The 18,735-nt window shown below is 40.8% G+C and overlaps 2 long non-coding RNA genes across 2 annotated transcripts in view; one reads left to right on the top strand and one right to left on the bottom strand.

The window, feature by feature from the left end:
* The window catches only part of LOC109436579 (uncharacterized), a 51,975-nt gene that overhangs the window by 10,850 nt on the left and 22,390 nt on the right, over nt 1-18,735 (top strand). The gene's annotated exons all lie outside the window — the stretch shown is intronic.
* LOC109436577 (uncharacterized) lies at nt 1,931-18,295 on the bottom strand. Its single transcript, XR_002136129.3, has 4 exons — nt 17,719-18,295; nt 16,564-16,740; nt 2,782-2,910; nt 1,931-2,456 (listed from the first exon to the last, which is right to left on the bottom strand). It is a non-coding gene; the product is annotated as an uncharacterized LOC109436577 (long non-coding RNA).

Genomic DNA, 18,735 nt, shown 5'->3' on the forward strand with positions numbered 1-18,735 from the left:
GCTTTTACACAAGAAGAGAAAGATGTTAAGCAAAGTCAAAAGACACACAGTGAACTTAAAAAATATTTGGAAATCATATCACAGACAATGATAGATTATGTGTATTTTCCTAATATATGAAAAGTTCTGGAAATGGGTAAAAATGTGATCAATAGCTCACTATAAAAACAGATCAGCAATTGTACTCCAAAATATACTTGCATATGTGTAAAATGAGATAAATATAATAGTATTCATTGTAGAGTAGATGTACATTGAAAATAGCCAAGTATCTATCAATTGAGAAACAGCTAAATAAATTATGGTATATCCAGTCTCTGGAATATTGTGTACCTCTGTCAAAAGACTAGGAAGCTCCCTACATTGTTATATGCAAGTCTATGCAGCATATATCATTAAGGGAATAAAACAAGGTGCAAAACAATATGTAAAGCCTACTACTATTTATGCATAAAATGTGTAATAAGAATCTATATTTCTAGAAACAACTCTGAAAGATGGGTAATAATAGTGACTACTTATATGGATGGGGTGAAGGAGGCGAGTGGGAAGACTAAGGTGGGAAAAAAACTATTCAGTGTAGATTTGTATTTAGTTTAAAAATTTTAACCATATTCAATAATAAACAAGTTGAATTTTTTTAAAAAAAAGAACATGTGTGCATAGAAAATGTATAAAACAATAAAACCAGTCTATTGATAATGGTGACCTTGGTGGCCGTTTGAATTGGTTTTGGGGGTTTGGAGAAGGGGAGGAGCTGAGGGGTGGCTTTTAATTTGTATTTGTATATGTTTTATTGTTTATTTTACTATAATAAACATGTTTTACTTTTATAATGCTATAAAAATACATTTTATGAAAGGTTCCTAAAAGTTTTATTTTTTATTCTGGGAACTTCTGTGGAGAGGCACTGAATACTTACCTCTTGAGTGATCACACATGACAGTGTTGGGCTTCCAGGCCCATGGTGTGCTACTAGATTGTCATTTTTATTGGTGCTGCATGGATTTGTATGTTTTACGCCTCATTTCTGTGTTACCTGTTCTACAGGTATCTGTGACATATTAACAAACAGGTATGGAAACTATTTAGCCACGAAAAGAGTAGCTGCCAAGAAGAGAGGTTCAGTTTGATGGGGTCTAATTGGTGTGCAAGAGTTGGGAGCTCATAAAGTGACTGTGGGGACAGAGCCAGGAGTGCAATTTCTAGGCTCTCGGCCTCATGTGGAAAGGTGCTGGCTCCGGTAGTAGATGGCTGTCAGCTGTGGCTAGTTGGCCCTCAGCTGTAACCATTGAGCCATTGGCCACTAATATAACTGCTGCGGCTACGGAGGAGAGTGGAGGAGAGTGGAGGAGAGTGGAGGAGAGTGGAGGAGAGTGGAGGAGAGTGGAGGAGAGTGGAGGAGAGTGGAGGAGAGTGGAGGAGAGTGGAGGAGAGTGGAGGAGGGTCGTCGGTCGGTTGGCAGCAAAGCAGACAGCAGGTCACACGTCGTGTGAACCCAGCCTCCAGTGAGTCCGTAGTGGTGTGACTCCCCTACCTATGGCTCCGTGGGTGTTCTTTTTTGGCCTCACCACATCCTGCGTTCTTATGTGGGGAGTGGGACCAGAGACCCCGCAGGCCGCCCTGCATGACAGTGACCATATATTCACTAAAACTTAATGACCTTGACCAATGTGATTGGTTCTTTTTTTTTTTTTCATTATCAATCCTTTATTATTTTTTTCTTTCTTTTTTTAAAAATTTATTGGGGTGACAATTGTTAGTAAAATTACATAGATTTCAGGTGTACAATTCTGTATTATATCATCTATAAATCCCATTGTGTGTTTACCACCCAGAGTCAGTTCTCCTTCCATCACCATATATTTGATCCCCCTTACCCTCATCTCCCACCCCCCACCCCCCTTACCCTCTGGTAACCACTAAACTATTGTCTGTGTCTATGAGTTTCTGTTTCTCATTTGTTTGTCTTGTTCTTTTGTTGTTTTTGGTTTATATACCACATATCAGTGAAATCACATGGTTCTCTGCTTATAACACTACGCAGAACTTGTCCTTGACAGATAGCAGGAGCAAGAAAGGGAGATTAAAGTCCTGCATTGTTGTGACTCTATAATGAAAGTTCCAGGGACTCTGCTTTCAACAGTTTAATCCATAATCAGTTCAAAAGATGTCTGCAGCCTAGTCAGTCTATTTGTTGAATTGGCATAATTAATTATGTGCTGTGTAGAAAAACATTCTTTGAGGTCTGATTAATTGATTAATTCATTCAGTTATCCAACAAACATTTACAGAACTCCCACTATGTGCTAAGAACTGGGCATGATTTAAATAATACAAGGATTATTTACTTGTGCTTATGAGGCCCACACAAAAATATTCAAACATTTCAGTGCTGAGGAGTTGACTTGTGGTATGAAGCACTCACTTACATAACGATAAAACACCACCACTATCTGTTGTAATAAGAGAAAAGGTTAATGAAGAAACTTCCTTGAAGATATGTAACATTTCCTTAATTTGCTTCTAAGCTGTCAGGTTTTAAAACATTTAAAGGTGTCAGGTTTAAAACATTTTAAAACAAGCCAATATAGCAAAAAAAATTTTTTTGGTCAAAGTCCGCAGACAAAAATGGGGCACTGTTTTCATTTTACATTTCAAGAAAAATGTCAAAGAAGCATAATTAGATGACCTTATTGTAGGGAAAGAATTCCTATGATCTGCAAGGATTCCTTGAAGGGAAGACAGGAGACAAGCAGGGGAAACAACATGAAGACTCACCTCTGAGCCATTAAAAAACATGAAATAGGTCAATATGGGAATCCCGTGTGTGGACAGGTGCAGAGTGACGTCTGGTAGTTTCTAGTAAGCACAGTGCTTATCCCAGCACCCCTGTGGTTCTCTTCCGAACTAAAACAAGAAAAAAAATTCATTCTTTTTTATGTCTGTATAAGAAACACATTCCACCTCCCCTCTGCCTAAGACCAGATCTCAGGAATGATGTTTTTATAACCTGGCCAGACAGCAGCCACTGCAGTTACAAGCATTGTGTGTCCATTCCTTTCTTTGTTCAGGAACAGAGACCAAGTTCCATTTGTTCTTACATTCACTTATCCATTTATCACCCAACAAATATTTATTAAGAGGAACGGTATGCCATGCCCTGTGCTAGCTGGTGAAGATAAAGAGATGAAAATGTATTCTTCTGATCAGCAAGGACCTCATAATCTCATAGGAGAGACAGCCATGCAAGCAATACATTGCAGAATCACCCATCACCCTGAGAGTCCTCTTTCCTTCATTCCCAAAATCAAGTCCTGTTTTCTGTGTGTCCACGATGCATCCCCAACTTGTCTCTTTTCTCCAGTTCTACTGCCCACACCTGAGTCCAAGCCCCTCGCTTCCCTCCCCTGGATGAATTGCTCCTCCTTCTTCTCTCTTCCCTACAATTCCTTTTCCCCACAACAACCAGAAGGATCTTTAAAAGAATGTAAGTCAGATCATGTCACTACCCTGCAAAAATACTTCCAATTGTTTCCTATTGAATTGGAAAAAGAATTCAAATTTCTTACATAGCCTGCCAGGCATCAACTGGCTTCTGTGTCTTTTACCCCATCTGATACCTTTCTCCTTGGTGCCCCCTGTACTCCTGTCTCACTAGCTTCCTCTCTGCAGCTCATTCCTTCCTCAGAGTCTTCACTTTTGCTCACTTCTGCCTGAGCAATCTTGCTCAGATCTTTGCATTACTCGTGGGACCTCAGCACCAACCCTCCCACTTTAGAGAGACCTTTCCTAACCACCCCGTTTAAAGTATGCCTCTTCTAATGTCTATGTAGCTCATTACCCCATTTTATTTTTCATGGCATTTATTGCTGTCTGAAAATATCTTGTTTATATCCTGGCTGCTTTTGATATGAAGGAACTGAACTGTCTTATTACCTCTTAATCCCCTGGGCATAGGCATAGTGTCCATAGGTATTTGTGGAATAAATGAATAAGTATGTGTCATGGAAGTATCACTGTGTATTTTTACCATCCTCTGTACAGGCCATGTTATTTGTAGATTAATCCTAACACTAACAGAAATAGAATCATATGGCTGTTCACAGAGGTGTAAGAGTGAGAGGGGTGTCAGAGGTCTGTCACCCTCTCTCCTTCCTAAGTATCCTTAATTAGTGGTTTATTCTTTTTTAATAAGCCCTTTGAGGATCTGAATAAGCCCTGCACTCTCTCTATAGGAAAATCTGCACTTTCACACACACCAAAATTTCCACACAATTTCAGTGGATTATGTAGGGTGACTGACTGCCCAGTGTGCCCAGGACTTCAGGATTTCCTGGGACGCAGGACTTTCAGTGCTAATACCACAACAATCCTGGGAAAACTGCAACAGTTGGCCACCCTGGGTTTTTATTGGCCCAGAAGCCCTTTGTGAGTCCGTTTAGTGTCCAAAAATCCTTGCTGAAGGTGTTAACATATCAGAAAAATTTAAAATAATTACTGAGTGTCTACTAAGAGTGGTTAGAGAAAAAGTGGATGGAGGAAGTGTGGATGTGGGCAACTCTCGATGGCAGGACTACATGCACACTAGAAATTTAGAGAAATCAGGTGCTATAGTTGGGGAGAGCTTTGAAATACGTCATTTCAGAAGCACTTGAAGTGACTTGATGAGGAAATATTTATCACTTTTGATGATTATATTAGCATAGTTACCCCTCATTCCCTGCCACTCATCAAAAATAACACAAAGTGCAAGTTTTAGTGTTATGATGACCAAATGCCAGATGAGGGTGGAGATACTCTCGTAATGCTGGAAAATAACAAAAAAGAAAAAAAAAAGAAAAATTAGATTATCTCTTCTAGAAGGCCTTCTTTAGCGCATGGGAAATTGTGGGAGGCCACAATTCAGATACCAGTAATCAGGAGTTGTGAGTGATTTTTAGAGCTGAGTCATTTGGTCAACACAATTCCTTGCTCTGGGAGGAAGTTACGTATTCACTTGGTATGATTTTTGACAAGCTACAGCTATGTGGTTTTCATGATATTTTTTATGGCCTATCTCTTTAAGAAAGAACACTAGTCTTGGTGGGGTTGAAGAGAACTTTCAGGAAGCTTATGGCCATATTTTATTTGGGCTATGAATTAGAAAGTTGTCCAGGGAGCTCTAACAGACACTTTACAGGGGAAACAGCTCTAAGCCATTTTTCTCTGCGTAAAATTTGCTAGGCTGATACTATGTGGTGGGAGAGTAAAGACATTTCTATTGCCTTGGCCCAGTTGCCTGCAGTAGGGACAAGTGATTCTGGTGGACATTACTAGTGTGCCCCAACATCTGGCTCCCTTTCCTGCTTGGTAGGGAACTAGTCACATGACCTCACCTTCAGAAAGTGAGGCCATTTGCTAGATTTGGCCAGTGAATCTGTGAGCAGAAGTAATGTCCATCATTTCCAGGCTGAAACACAGAAGAGCAGGTCAAAAGCTCCATGCATTCTCTTCCCCTGCCATAGAGGAGGAAACTTTGTGTTGAGTTGGTGGTTGGTGGAGATGCAAGATTGAAGTAGCTTAGATCCTTGAGTCACCTTGTGGGAATAGCTGTGCTAGAGGGTCACCTAGACCCCGAGTGGATGTTGCATAAGTGAGAAATAAACCTTTGGGATTTCAGTTAATTTGTTGCCACAGTGTAATCTGGCCTATTCCAATCTATACTGCCCCAAACCAAAAATCCAACAAAGTGTGACCATGAGGGAAACTGCTGCTTCTGAAATGACATATTTCAAAGCTCTCCCCAACAGAAGAGTCCATACTGGATGTTAGCAACCCAGTTCAACTAACACTTACTTCCTAATTACACTCAGGAAGTATGAATCATACAAGCTCACCTTTGAATCCCCAAAGGTGACCCTGATTGCTCCATGAGAGCTGCTCCATATCTTAGCCTTGAGAGGGCTGGGTCTGAGAGCAGCTGAACAGAGAAGCATATGGTGTACCACGCTGCCCTATGTTCTCTTGTATCTTTGCAATAATCCTGATATCTAGGCATTGATTCTCAAACTTTTCCAACCACATGCCCCTGGCATCCACAGAGAGGAAACAATTGAGTGCAGAGCTTGTCAGAAACTTATATTTTCTTTGACCAATAATAATAACTATCTAACTATCATTTATTATGACACAATCTGTGAAGCATTCCATTTTCTTTTTCAATTTCTTGATGAAGCCTTCTCTGACCACCCTATATAAAACTGCAAGCACTCCTCATGATACAACTCCTATTCCCCTTCCCTACTTTTTTCCTCCCACAGCCCTTCTCATCTTCTAACACGTTACATGTTTTTCTTAGTTCTTATGTGTACTATTTGCTCCTCCCACTAGAATGTAAGCTCCCCAAGGGAAGATATTGTTTACTTTTCCAGTGCTGTGTTTCCAGTGCCTAGAAGAGTTTCTAGCACATAACAGGTGTTTGCTGACTCTGCTGAGTGCTCTGTAACCAGAGGGAGAATATATTATTCACCAGAAGTCTGCTGTGTGGCTGTCTAGGGTTGAGGTGGGGTAAGGCAGATGGCATGTGAGAACTGCTTACCCCCAAAGCGGCAGCTAGGGACAGACAGGCCTGAAGTCCTGAGGTGCTGAGCACAAGCCTCAGAATGAGTGGAGAACAGGAGACAGGCGCGAGCAAAGGAGGCACGGGAAGAAGGGAGGTGGCGGTAACGTGGCTGAAGACCAAGCTGCCTACAGCCCAATCCCAGTCCGCATCCAGGACTTGAGAAAAATTACTAAATTTATGAAACGCTGAGTGTTATTGCCCTTCTTGTGGAAAACAGTGAAAGGAAAGGGCTTTGAATCTGGGTTTTGTCATGGGGTCTGAGTGCTCTGGAGAGAAGAGAATCAAAAGACTCATGAACACAAGCCTTCTTCATCCTGCTCCCACCACACTGGAAGGGGAACTGTCGAGTACTACTCACTGCACAACAGCCAGTGTGCTAAACAGCTAACATTTACGGCACTTTTATTAAGTGTTAGGTAATTTTACTAACTGTTTCAGGTAATTTTACTAACTGTTTCACATAGATTAAGGCACTTGGATATCATAGCACCCCTGTAAGGTTGGTGTTATTATCATCCTGTTTCACAGAGGAGAAAATGGAAGCACTGAGAGGTAACTCACTTGTCTAAGATAATATCACCAGGAGGTTACAGAGCCAGGATTTGAACCTGGGCATCTGACTCTTGAGTCTACTCTTGTAACTGATGTGACAGTTCCTCTTCACTTTCTATCCTTTATCTCACTTACTTCTTACCTGGACATATGCTCTAGGAATAATTATTCTCCTAGTTTCACAAATAAGGAAGCTAAGACTTGAAAACTTTGAGTAAACTTGCCTAAGGTCACAAAGTATTTCAGTAGTGGACCCTGGATTCATACTCAGATTTATTTAGGTCCTATTGCTCTCTTTTATACCATTTTGTAATTTCCCTTCTCTGACTTATTTACTTAACAAACCTGTGCTAATATCTTCTAGGTAGTGGAGACTGCTTGGTGTTGGACAAACAAGTTGAGTGAGGTCCTAGGTTCCCACTGAGAAGCTGAGTGACAGTTAGTTATTCTCCATTTACACCTTTCCACTTGCCTTCCGTTCTTTTCACTCTTCTGCTCTTCACTGTGTCCAGGGAGGCTGACCACTATGAACTGCCTCATCCTGGTTCACTCGTCCTCTGGTCCTCTGGCTTCTTGGTGGGTTCAGCCAATGGGAAGCACCAGCAAGAAATCAGAGGTTGAGAGGAGAGAGAGGTTGGTGTATGGGGTATTTAAGACAATGTGCCCATTACCCCTGTTGTTTCTTGTCTCGCTGCTGTGGTCACAGGTTCTGTTGTGTGGCGCCTCCTTATGGCTCTGGCTCTCCCTGATGTATGATAACATCACTCCTCCCTGCTACCCCCCGACTCAGCCCCTTTAAGCCTAGAGATGGTAACAGCTTTCCACTTGTGTTAGTTTCTGGGTACGTCATCATCTCTTGTAGATTGGTGTGCTCTTTCCCGCCAGGGCTCTGGCTGATACAAGACCCTTAAACAAGTCTTGCAAATTTTTGGAGTCTCATTTTCCTTTTATGTAAAATGGAGGGTATAATACCTACCAAAATGGTACTGTTGCATTTCAGTTGCTCTATGGCAGTACTTGGCCCAATGTAATTGGGTAATAGATAGTAGTCACTTAAATGATCATTATTACGAATCTCCTGTGCCCTGAGGACCTTAGCACTGATCATCAACAGTATGTGATGACGCAGTATCATCTTAAACAGCATGAATTTAGTCCTCCTTAATGACCTCAGGGAGAATACAAAAGGGTTCTCCATGGGATGGCCAGCAAACCCTTCAGCTTTCACTGAAGTTGACCGTTGGAAATAACAATAATAATTCACTGTTTTAAAATCAGACTTTAAAAATTTATCATATATCGTGCCAAGTACTTTTGTAAATTAATTCTTGCAATGACCAGTCATAACTCAGACAAAGTGATCTGCCCAAGGTCAATCTCAGCCAGGCAGAGCTGTCTAACCCAGAGCTAACTCACATCTCTGTCCCCAAAACCTGAGCTCTGCCATCCCCAGGGGAGCTGGAGAAGAGATGGCCTCAGTAGCAGCTCTCACCACTTCCTTCCAAGAGGAAGCTGGCTTTCTTACTGGTGTGTGTCTAAGAATACAACATTCACTTCCCTACTTTTCCCCTAAACCTAATTATTATTCTGTCACACAGGAGGCAAACTGGGACCCCTGGAGTGGCTAATGAGTTTAGTAAGCCAGTGAAAGGGGCAATGCTGTGTCTGAAGGTGGGCGTGTTTGATTTAGCTGTGGAAACTTCAAAGTAAGGTCAGGGGTCTATGGAATCCATCAAAGGAAGCTTCTTGCCAGAAGCCACACAGAAGGATGACAGAATGGAGGGACTCCTGCAGAGAAGGAGGGCTGGTTAGAGTGAGGGAGAGGGGACTGGAGAGGGTGGCAGGGGGAGTACAATAAAGGCATTGGCAGTAGTGAAGCCTCTGCATCCCACGTGAGTTATGGGGTTTCTACTAATGAGAAACCTGGAGAGCGAGTGGGCCCATTGAACCTTAGAGGCAGAAGGAACAGATTAGAGAGTGTCCATGCCAAGAGCACTGCCAGAGAGCTTGGCTGCAAAGCCCCTGTGGATAGGGAGTTCAAATTTGCTTTCTCATTAGCTGAAATATTTGGAATAAATAAACGGATTTCTCTGGAGTCCACTTTATTACATTTGGAGTCATCTTTCATCAGGGTTGGGAGGGGGAAACAGACTTGTGCCTCAGAAGCGTAACCATTTTGAAAATACTTGAATAAACTATTTGATCACTTACAGGAAAGAAAAGATGAGGGACTTAAAATTTTTCCCTCTTTTCCAGACCCTCAAACAAAGAAAATACTCCACGTATATGTTAACTTTAAAAACAGAAAAGAACCCCCTAGCCTTTCTTGCTGACTAAGAGAGAAAGGAGACAGCTGATATGTCAGATTCAAAGGCTGCCTCACTAGGAAATGCTTAGCAGGGAACTGGGAACTTTCACATAATCTTAAAACATTCGTATAGGGGAATCTTTCTCCATGCTCCTATAACAACTTCCAAAGATGGGCTTTGATAATGTTCAAATAAACCCCATGCTGAGGAAATACCTGTAGTAATTTTCACCTGTTTAGCCCATGTTTACCTATTAGCTGGGGTCTCCCTGCTTCTTGAGAGCCAGATAAAATTGCCTTCACTCATCTGTGGATCAATGATGGGGCTATAATCTCCTGGTCACATTTGGGTTGTTCTCAGTTTTTTTAAATAACTGTTTTATTTTTCAATTACAGTTGACATACAATATTATATTAGTTTCAGGTGTACAACATAGTGATTAGAGATTTTATATAACTTATGAAGTGATTACCCTGATAAATCTAGTAACTGTTTGACACCATACATAGTTATTACAATATTACTGACTATATTTCTTAGGCTGTACCCTATATCCCCATGACTACTGTGTAACAACCAATTTGTACTTCTTAATGCCTTCCCCTTTTTCACCCCCACCCCCACCCTGTCCCATCTGGCAACTATCAAAATGTTCTCTGTATCTATGAGTTTATTTCTGTTTTGTTTGTTTATTTTGTCCTTTAGACCCCACATAAAGAATGTGCAAAAAAAGTATACATATTTTAAGAAAGGAAAACTGTATTGAAATTGTAATACTCAATATATACCAACAACAAAAGAGTGAAGACAAGTCACGTTTGACTTCTGCAATTAGAAGAGGTGCTCAAAGTGGTTACCATCAGTGTCCAGACACTTCTGATTGTGGCAAATTACTGCTTGAGCAATGCTGACCAAAGTGTCCACTTGTATACATTTTTTTGGCTCCCTGGTATAAGTGAAATCATATGGCTTTCTCCTTCACTGTCTGACTTACTCCACTCAGCAGAGTACCCTCTAGCTCAGTCCATGTTTTTGCAGATGGCAAGATTTCATTCTTTTAATGGGTGAGTAATATTCCATTGTACATACCATGTTTCCCTGAAAATAAGACCTAGCCCGACCAACAGATCTAATGTGTCTTTTGGAGCAACAATTAATATAAGACCCGGTCTTATTTTACTGTAATATAAGACCGGGTTTATATAATATAATATAATATAATATAATATAATATAATATAATATAATATAATATAATATAATAATATACTGGGTCTTATATTAATTTTTGCTCCAAAAGATATATTAGAGCTGATGGTCCGGCTAGGTCTTATTTTCGGATAAACAGGGTATGTGCCACCTCTTCTTTATCCATTCATCCACTGATGAACACACAGGTTGCCTCCATATCTTGGCTATTGCAAATAATGCTGCAATTAACAAATGGATGCACATGTCCCTTTGAAGCACTGTTTTGCGTTTCTTCAGATAAATACCCAGAAGAGGGATTACTGGGTCCTTCTTTGTCTCCTGTCATAGACTTTGTTTTAAAGTCTACTGTGTCTAGTGTAAGTATTGCTACTCCAGCTTTTTCTTTAAATTTACGTTTTCATGAAATATCTTTCTCCTTCCCTTTACTTTCAGTCTGTGTGTGTCTTTAGATCTGAAGTGTCTTTTGTAGGCATGATATGTAAGGGTTTTGTTTTCTTATCCACTCAGTTACCCTATGTCTTTTGATTAGAGCATTTAATCCATTTACATTTAAAGAATTGTTGATAGATATGTAGTTATTGCCATCTTATTTTTCATATTTTTTATCTTTTTCTTCTTAAAGAAGTCCCTTTAACATTTCTTGTGGTACTGGTTGGGTAGTGATTAACCCCTTTAGTTCTTCTTGTCTGGGAAGCTCTTTATCTGTTCCTTGATTCTAAATGATAGTTTTGCTGGGTAGAGTAATCTTGGTTGTAGGTCCCTGCTTTTCATCACTTTTAATATTTCATGCCAATCCTTTCTGGCCTGCAAATTTTCTGTTGAGAAATCAGATGAAAGTCTTTTGGGAGCTCCCTTGTAGATAGCTAACTGCCTTTCTCTTGCTGCTTCTAAGATTCTTTCTTTGTCTTTAACCTTTGGTGTTTTAATTATGATATGTTTTGGTGTTGGTCTCTTTGGGTTCATTTTGTTTGGGACTCTCTGCACTTTCCTGGGCTTGATTGTCTATTTCCTTCACCAGGTTAGAGAAGTTTTCAGCCATTATTTCTTCAAATGGGTTTTCAACTCCTTGTCCTCTCTTCTCGTTCTGGTACCCCTATGATGTGAATATTGGTATGCTTGATGTTGTCCCAGAGGGCCCTTAAATTATCCTCATTTTTTTTTTTTTTTGCTGCTTTTTCCTTTTTCCTGTTGTTATTGGGTGTTTTCTGCTACCTTATCTTCTAAATCACTGATTCAGTCCTCTGCTTCATCTAATCTACTGTTGATTCCTTCCAATGTATTCTTCATTTCTGACTGGTTCTTTTTATGTTTTCTGTATCCATTTTTTATGTTTCCTATCTCTTTGTTAAAGTTTATGCTTCCCCTAGGTTCATTGAGCAATCTTATAATCTGTGTTTTGAACTCTGCATCTGGTAGATTGCTTGTCTCTATTTTGTTTAGTTCTTTTTCTGGAGCTTTGTTCTATCCTTTCATTTGGGACATGTTTCGTTGTCTCCCCATTTTGGCCTTCCTGTGTTTCTTTCCATGTATAAGGTAAGGCTGCTATGTCTCCTGGTCTTAGTAGAGTGGCCTTATGTATTAGATGTCCTGTGGAGCCCAGTGGCACAGTCTCCCTGGTACCCTGAGCCAGGTGTTTTAGATGTGTGTCCCTTGTGTGGGTTGTGTGTACCCTCCTGTTGTAGTTGAGCCTTGGTAGTTTTTGGAACATCAATGGGAGGGATTGACCCTGTGGCTGCTTGGTTTTGAGCAGTGGCCCTGACTACAGTGGAGGAACAGTTGTGCATGGACTGACTTTATGGAGCAGGATTCACTTTAGCAGGTTTCTAGTGCCTGCCCAGTCAGCTCTTTGGGTGTGCTGCCCTTAGAGGCAGCTGAGTGGTGTTCTGGCTTGGTCCAAAGCTAGCCATGGGGTGTGCTGCCATGGGGCCTCCTGAGAGGGGCCCTGCCATTGGCCAAGTGCAGCTGCAGCCTGTGCCCTGACTGAGGTCACCTGGCATGAGCCACAAAGCAATCTCCAGATGACAGCCACTCACGCTGGGCTTGGAGGTGCCTGAGAGAGGCCAAGCTGCGAACTGAGGTCAGCTGGCAGTAGTGCCATGCTTGAGGCTGCTCAGCACGAGATACAGCACTTGCTGAGGGCAGATGCTGCTTGTTTGGGTTTTGTGACCCTTTGAGAGATTTTAGGAAAGTCTGCAGCATGAGCCAAGACAGACTATTTGTATGGAAAAGCCACTGGAAATGGCTTGGGTGAGTCCACAAGTTGGGTCAGGTCTCAGGGAATCACCAGGGCATGGCAGATGAATGGTATTAGCCAAGGTGATGGAGAGTCAGATATTGTGGCTCTCTGCATCCAAATTCTGGGTAATGGGGAGGGCTCAACAAAGAATTAATAGATTGTGCTGGCACTTTTTTCTGGGAGAAAGCTGCCCGTTCTGCCCTCACTTTGCAGCCAGAAAATTCAGTGCCTCCCCATATGTTCCTGGTGCCTTTGAAGCTGCTGCCCCAGCATTGGAGCTCAGAATGAGTGAGTCCTTCAGCCAGTGAGTTGTGCATGGAGCCTTTAAGAGGAACACCTGGGCTCCAGCAGCTCTCCATCTTATTCATCCATAATCTCTGCTGGTTTTCACAGCCAGAAATTGTGAGGACATTTCTTCCAGGCACTGGAATCCTGGGCTGAGGAGGCTGGTGTCGGGGTTGGGACCCATTGCTCCTCTGAGGGGACCTCCATATCTGGGATATGCCTCCTGATTTTTAATGGTCACATGGGTGAGACCAGCTTGTTCTGTTTCTCTGCCCCTCCCACCAATCTTGAGGTGACTTCTGTTTGTCCTTAGTTTTAGGACTCTTGTTCATCTAGACTTCAGGTTATTCTCAGTGATGTTTTTTCTGTACTTTAGTTGTAATTTTGATGTGGTCATCAGAGGAGGCAAGTGCAGCATTTACCTACTCCACCATCTCAACTGGAAATCCTCCAGGTTATCCTCAGTTTTTGGACTATTTCATCAGCCTGCGTATCCATCTGTCATGCAGGGTGTTATGCGGGGTCTCAGCTCCCACTCTCCACATAAGAACACAGGATATGGTGAGGCCAAAAAGGAAAACCCACGGAGCCATTGATAGGGAGTCATACCACTGTACTCTCGCTGGCGGCTGGATTGGAGACACAGGAAGCAGGAGCTACACTATCTGCAACCTGCCGTCTACTTCTCTGCAATCCACAACCCTCACTCTGCTGTCTGCTAGCTTAGCCATGGCAGTTATATCAGTGGCTAATGGCTAACTGGTAATAACTGATGGCCAACTAGTCACAGCTGATGACCATCTACTATCTGAACTAGCATCTTTCCATGTGAGGCCGATAGCCTGGAAACTGCTCTCTGGGGCTCTGTCCCCACACCATCCTTGATATACAGAAGGCTGAAATATACAACCAGGTTCCTTCCTCAATTCCCATAAAAAGATTCACTTCACAGGGCATATTGTGTGTGTATTGGAATCAGCTGAGAACTTTTAGGATCAGAGTTGGTGTTATCACCAAAGCAAATATAAACAGAGTTAAAATTGGATGCTGGACATCCCATACCTATGGTCCTCTGGGTATCCCACCTGGGGATTTTCCCTTGATTACTTCACCTCATAAGTTGCCCCAGCCTCTCGTCATCTTTGTAGCGCCCATGTCCTGGCTTCTCACATTTTTCTGTTGTTTCTTTTTTACACCCTTCACTCATACTACCACCACCCCTATGTTATTGTTGTTTCTTGTGGAAAGAGTTTTAAAAACGTTTAATGACCACTTTTGAGGCCTCAGGTCACAGTGCCCTATAGTCTCATCTTCCTCCAACTGCCTTATTAAGGTATTGCTATGGACTAAAGGTTTGTATTCCCCTCACCCAATTTATATGTTGAAACTCTAACCTACAATATAATGGTATTTGGAGGTAGGGCCTTTGGGAGATAATTAGGTTTATATGAACTCATAAGGGTGGGCTCTCATAATGGGATTAGTGCCCTTATGAGAAGAGACACAGAGAGCTTGCTGCTCTCTCTGCCATAGCAAGAAGGCCACCATCTGCAAGACAGGAAGAGAGCTTTCCCCAGAATCTCACCATGCTGGCACCCTGATCTTGGACTTTCAGCCTCTAGAGCTGTGAGGAAACAAATTTTTTCTGTTTAAACCACCCAGTCTATGGTATTCTGTTATGGCAGCTTGAGCTGACTAAGATAGGTATTTTCCTAAACAAAAGCAGTTTCTCCTCCACCTGCCACCAAAAGTAATATTAGACAATTGATTTTTTTCACACACTTCCTTCCGAATCTGTAAGTGTCTCAAAAAAAGAGAAAATCTTCTACTTCCTCCCTTTGGTATCACATATAGGTAGGTAGGAGGTAGATCCTGGCTTTGCGCCTGACTGGTTGGCTCTGGGTGGGTGATTTAGCACTCCAGGTTTAAGTTTACCTTCTGGTCAAGAGCTGTAGTTGGAATAGATGCTTTATAAATTCAGTTCTTGTGTTGAAATGAATGATTTGATGACTTACAAAGACAGCAACCTGTAACTACTCCCTGGACAAGAGTAAAACCTTGCTAATAAAAGGTACGGTAAAGGCTGAGAATGCAAATGCTAGCATCTTCTCTTAGGAGTGTATCTATGAATCCAGAAAGATGATTCTGGGAAGATTCTTTGTAGTTTATCTCATCTGAATTTCATTTAACATTTATAATCAAGGTTAAAGTATGAGAGAAGCTGATAATTTGTTCTCCTTTACATAGCCCCATCTCAGGGCCTACCTGTGTATTTTTGTGCAAGCATTGGAATGAAATAATCAAGATGTCTTTCAAGTTATTCCATTAGTTTGAACTTTTATTTTTTAGGGGAAGGAAATTTTTCTATCCTACATCATTTAAATTCTTTGTCATTCTCCAAGTATTCATGGACCCCTTAACAATATCTCCTATTGCTCTTGGTAACATGAACATTTATCTAAAAAAAAAAAAAAAAAAAAAAAAAAAAGTGTCCTTTGACTCATCTGAGGATCTTGATAAAAATAACCTCCCTAAATCCCTTTTTAATTAAAGAGGATTCAGAAGTTCATTGTACCCTGTGCTAAAGCACACTTCCTTCTCAGCATTTGGTCCTCCTCTGAGTCCAGAGGAATGTAGAAATCCAGATAGACCATTTGGTTTTATCTGGACCTGGCCTAAGAGATTACTTATGGGAAGCATGAATTTCCTGCCTTGACAAAGACAAAATGATTCCCAACTCCTCTGAATTTGTAAAATAGAAAAAAAAAAATATTGGGATAGCAACAGGAGGAATAAAAAGCCAGCTGGACCATACCTTTTAGGAAAAAAAAAAATACAGGATCTTGAATTAGAAATAAGAGTTCTGGCCTTGGCTTTGTCACTTGGGCACAATTTCCTATTGTTTATAAGGACATTGATAATACTTTCCTCATTGGATGTCCTATGGGTTAACTGTGATAGTATAGGTGGTTGAGGTATTTGAAGGAGCCCAATTAATAACCAATTGAGAAATAAGATAAAAAGACTCAGTAAGCTTTTACTGACAAAAGTTAGATTGGTGGATATAGCTTAGTGTAAGAGCAAAATTAATGTGCCAACTCCTGACATCTCAATCTCAACCCTGGAACAATATGGAGTTCTGGAGACATTTCCTTCTAACATTGATGACTCATATTGTGATACTTTATGTGTTAGATTTCTTTGCTTGAAGGTACAGAAACCATCCTGTTTCACTTAAGCAAAATAAATCTACCAGAAGAATAATGAGAACTCAGAGAATGGACAGGAAGCTGCCCTGGGTCTGGGTTGGGTTGAGGAGGCCACAAGACAGTCTCATGGCAGGAAGGTTATGGTGAGGACACTGACCTGCTGCTGACTGGAGTGACAGACTTTTGTCATTTCTTTGTTTTTCTGCTCAAGATTCAGGGTCCGAGGCAGGAGCATCTGAGTGGCTTAGTTTTGGTCTCATGGCTCCCAATGGACAAGGGTGAGTGGAGCTCTGGGTGGGTCCCATCAGTCTATATGTATTATCAGAGTCAATCCCTATGAAAGAAATAAGGCTTTTATTAGGAAGGGAAAATAGGTAGGTCTCCAAAATTAATACAAGTCCAATATAATCACTACCATATTATGATCTTTCCTTACCTGTGGATCTAGTCCGGGGTTTATACCCAAAGAGCTTTACAGTCTGTCTTGTGCCTAAACTTCTAAATTTCTAAGCTCAGTTGTCAATTTTTTTGCTCTTTCTGCACTGATCATTCTATGCACACACTGTAGCCTTCCATGCTTTTGTATCCTGGTGTCATCTGCCTAGAATACACTTCTCACTCCCTACTTCTACCCTTATACCCGGAAAACTCTTAGTCATCCTTTAAGGCCCAACTTTGATGTTGTTTCTTATCTTTCTGATAATGCAAGGCAAAATTAAACATCCATTTTTATCATTTTTCTGTGCTACCATGCATATGTACATGTCTCTACTATTATATTACTTATTAATACAATAGTATATGTTATATCATTATATCATAATTATATTTTTATGCACTTATCATGATGACAAGGGCAGAGACTATGTATGTCTCATACTTCTGTGCCTCACATACAATAGTGAATCAGTATGTTTTGTTTTTGTTTTTCTTGAAATTTTCACGTTAAGTATGAAGCTGGAAGTCAGAGAACTAATTCTGTCCTGGCCTTCCATTTTTACAGCCAAGTAATCATATCATTTCAGTTTCTTTATCTGCATAATAAAGAGGTTGCATTAAGTAAACCACTGTTTATAGAAAATAATAGTGTTTTTAAAAAGTTAGAAGTTAATTTCTCTCTGTCATGCAAGGAATCCTGAGATAAAGAGTCCAGGTCTACTGTGATGGCACCACAAAGTTATCAGGAATATAAATTTATTCCAACTAATGCTCCACCCTAGTTAGAGTGCTTCCTGCAAGATGGCTGCTTGAATTAATCTAGGCTTCATCAATACAGGAAGTAGAAGGGAGGAAGGGGTGAAGGAAGATTTACCTCATCCCTTTAGAGAATCTTCCCAGAAGTTTCACATAATACTTCTTATATCTTATTGTCCAAAACTGAGTCACATGGCCAAACCTGGTACAGAGAAAGATGGGAAATGTCGTCCTTTAGCTGGCCAACAATATACTCATCTAAGCATAAGATTTCTCTCTGCCAAAAGTGAAGAAGAGAAAAGATAATGAGATCTCTGCCACAGTGAACTATTTTGGTTAAGATGATAAGAGAAGTCTCTCAGAGGAGATTAAAACAGTTATGCAAAAATCTGTGGCAAGGAAATTTCATGAAAAGGTAACAGAAAATGCAGTTGCTCTAAGTGGATATGAGAGATTATGTTATGTGTTCATCAGTTTTCACCAACTCCTATGGCATTTTCCTTTTTCTGGACATTCTGAAAGACTATGTCTCCCAGCTGTTTTTTTATAATTAGGTTGAAGTCTTGTGACTGAGTTCTGAGAAATGGTCTTTGTTCCATTTCCAGAGCTGTGCAACCTTCCCCACCTTCCTTTTCCATGGCAATCATGAATGCCATGTGTTTAAGATGATGATGTTCCCAAAGGGAAGAAGCCTGGATCCCTGAGTCACTTCTTGGAAGAGAGAATCTCAGGCTCTGATATGAGTGAGAAATAATCATTTCATTAAACCAGTGATATTTTCAGGTTGTTTGTTAGCTCAGCATATCCTATTTATTTGAGTTAATATAGGTGTGTTTGAAGAATAAATAAAAAGGAAGTATGACTTGAGTACAGTAAGCAAAGTGTAGAGTAGGGGTGATATAAGATGAAATTAGACAAAGAGGTAAGTGTGGAAGTAAAGAGACTAGGTAATGAGGTTATTACAACAATCCAGTACAGAGATGATGATGTTTTGGATTACAGTGATGGCAATTGAGATGGAGAGAAGTAAGTAGACTCCAGATATATTCTGGAATAACAAAGGAACACTATATGTATATATATATATATAACAGAGGGAAAGGGGGAAACTAAATGGGTATGGATATATATCCCT

The sequence above is a fragment of the Rhinolophus sinicus genome, chromosome 14 (assembly GCF_057876585.1).
Source record: "Rhinolophus sinicus isolate RSI-liver-muscle chromosome 14, RSI-T2T, whole genome shotgun sequence".
In the NCBI taxonomy this organism is placed as follows: domain Eukaryota; kingdom Metazoa; phylum Chordata; class Mammalia; order Chiroptera; family Rhinolophidae; genus Rhinolophus; species Rhinolophus sinicus.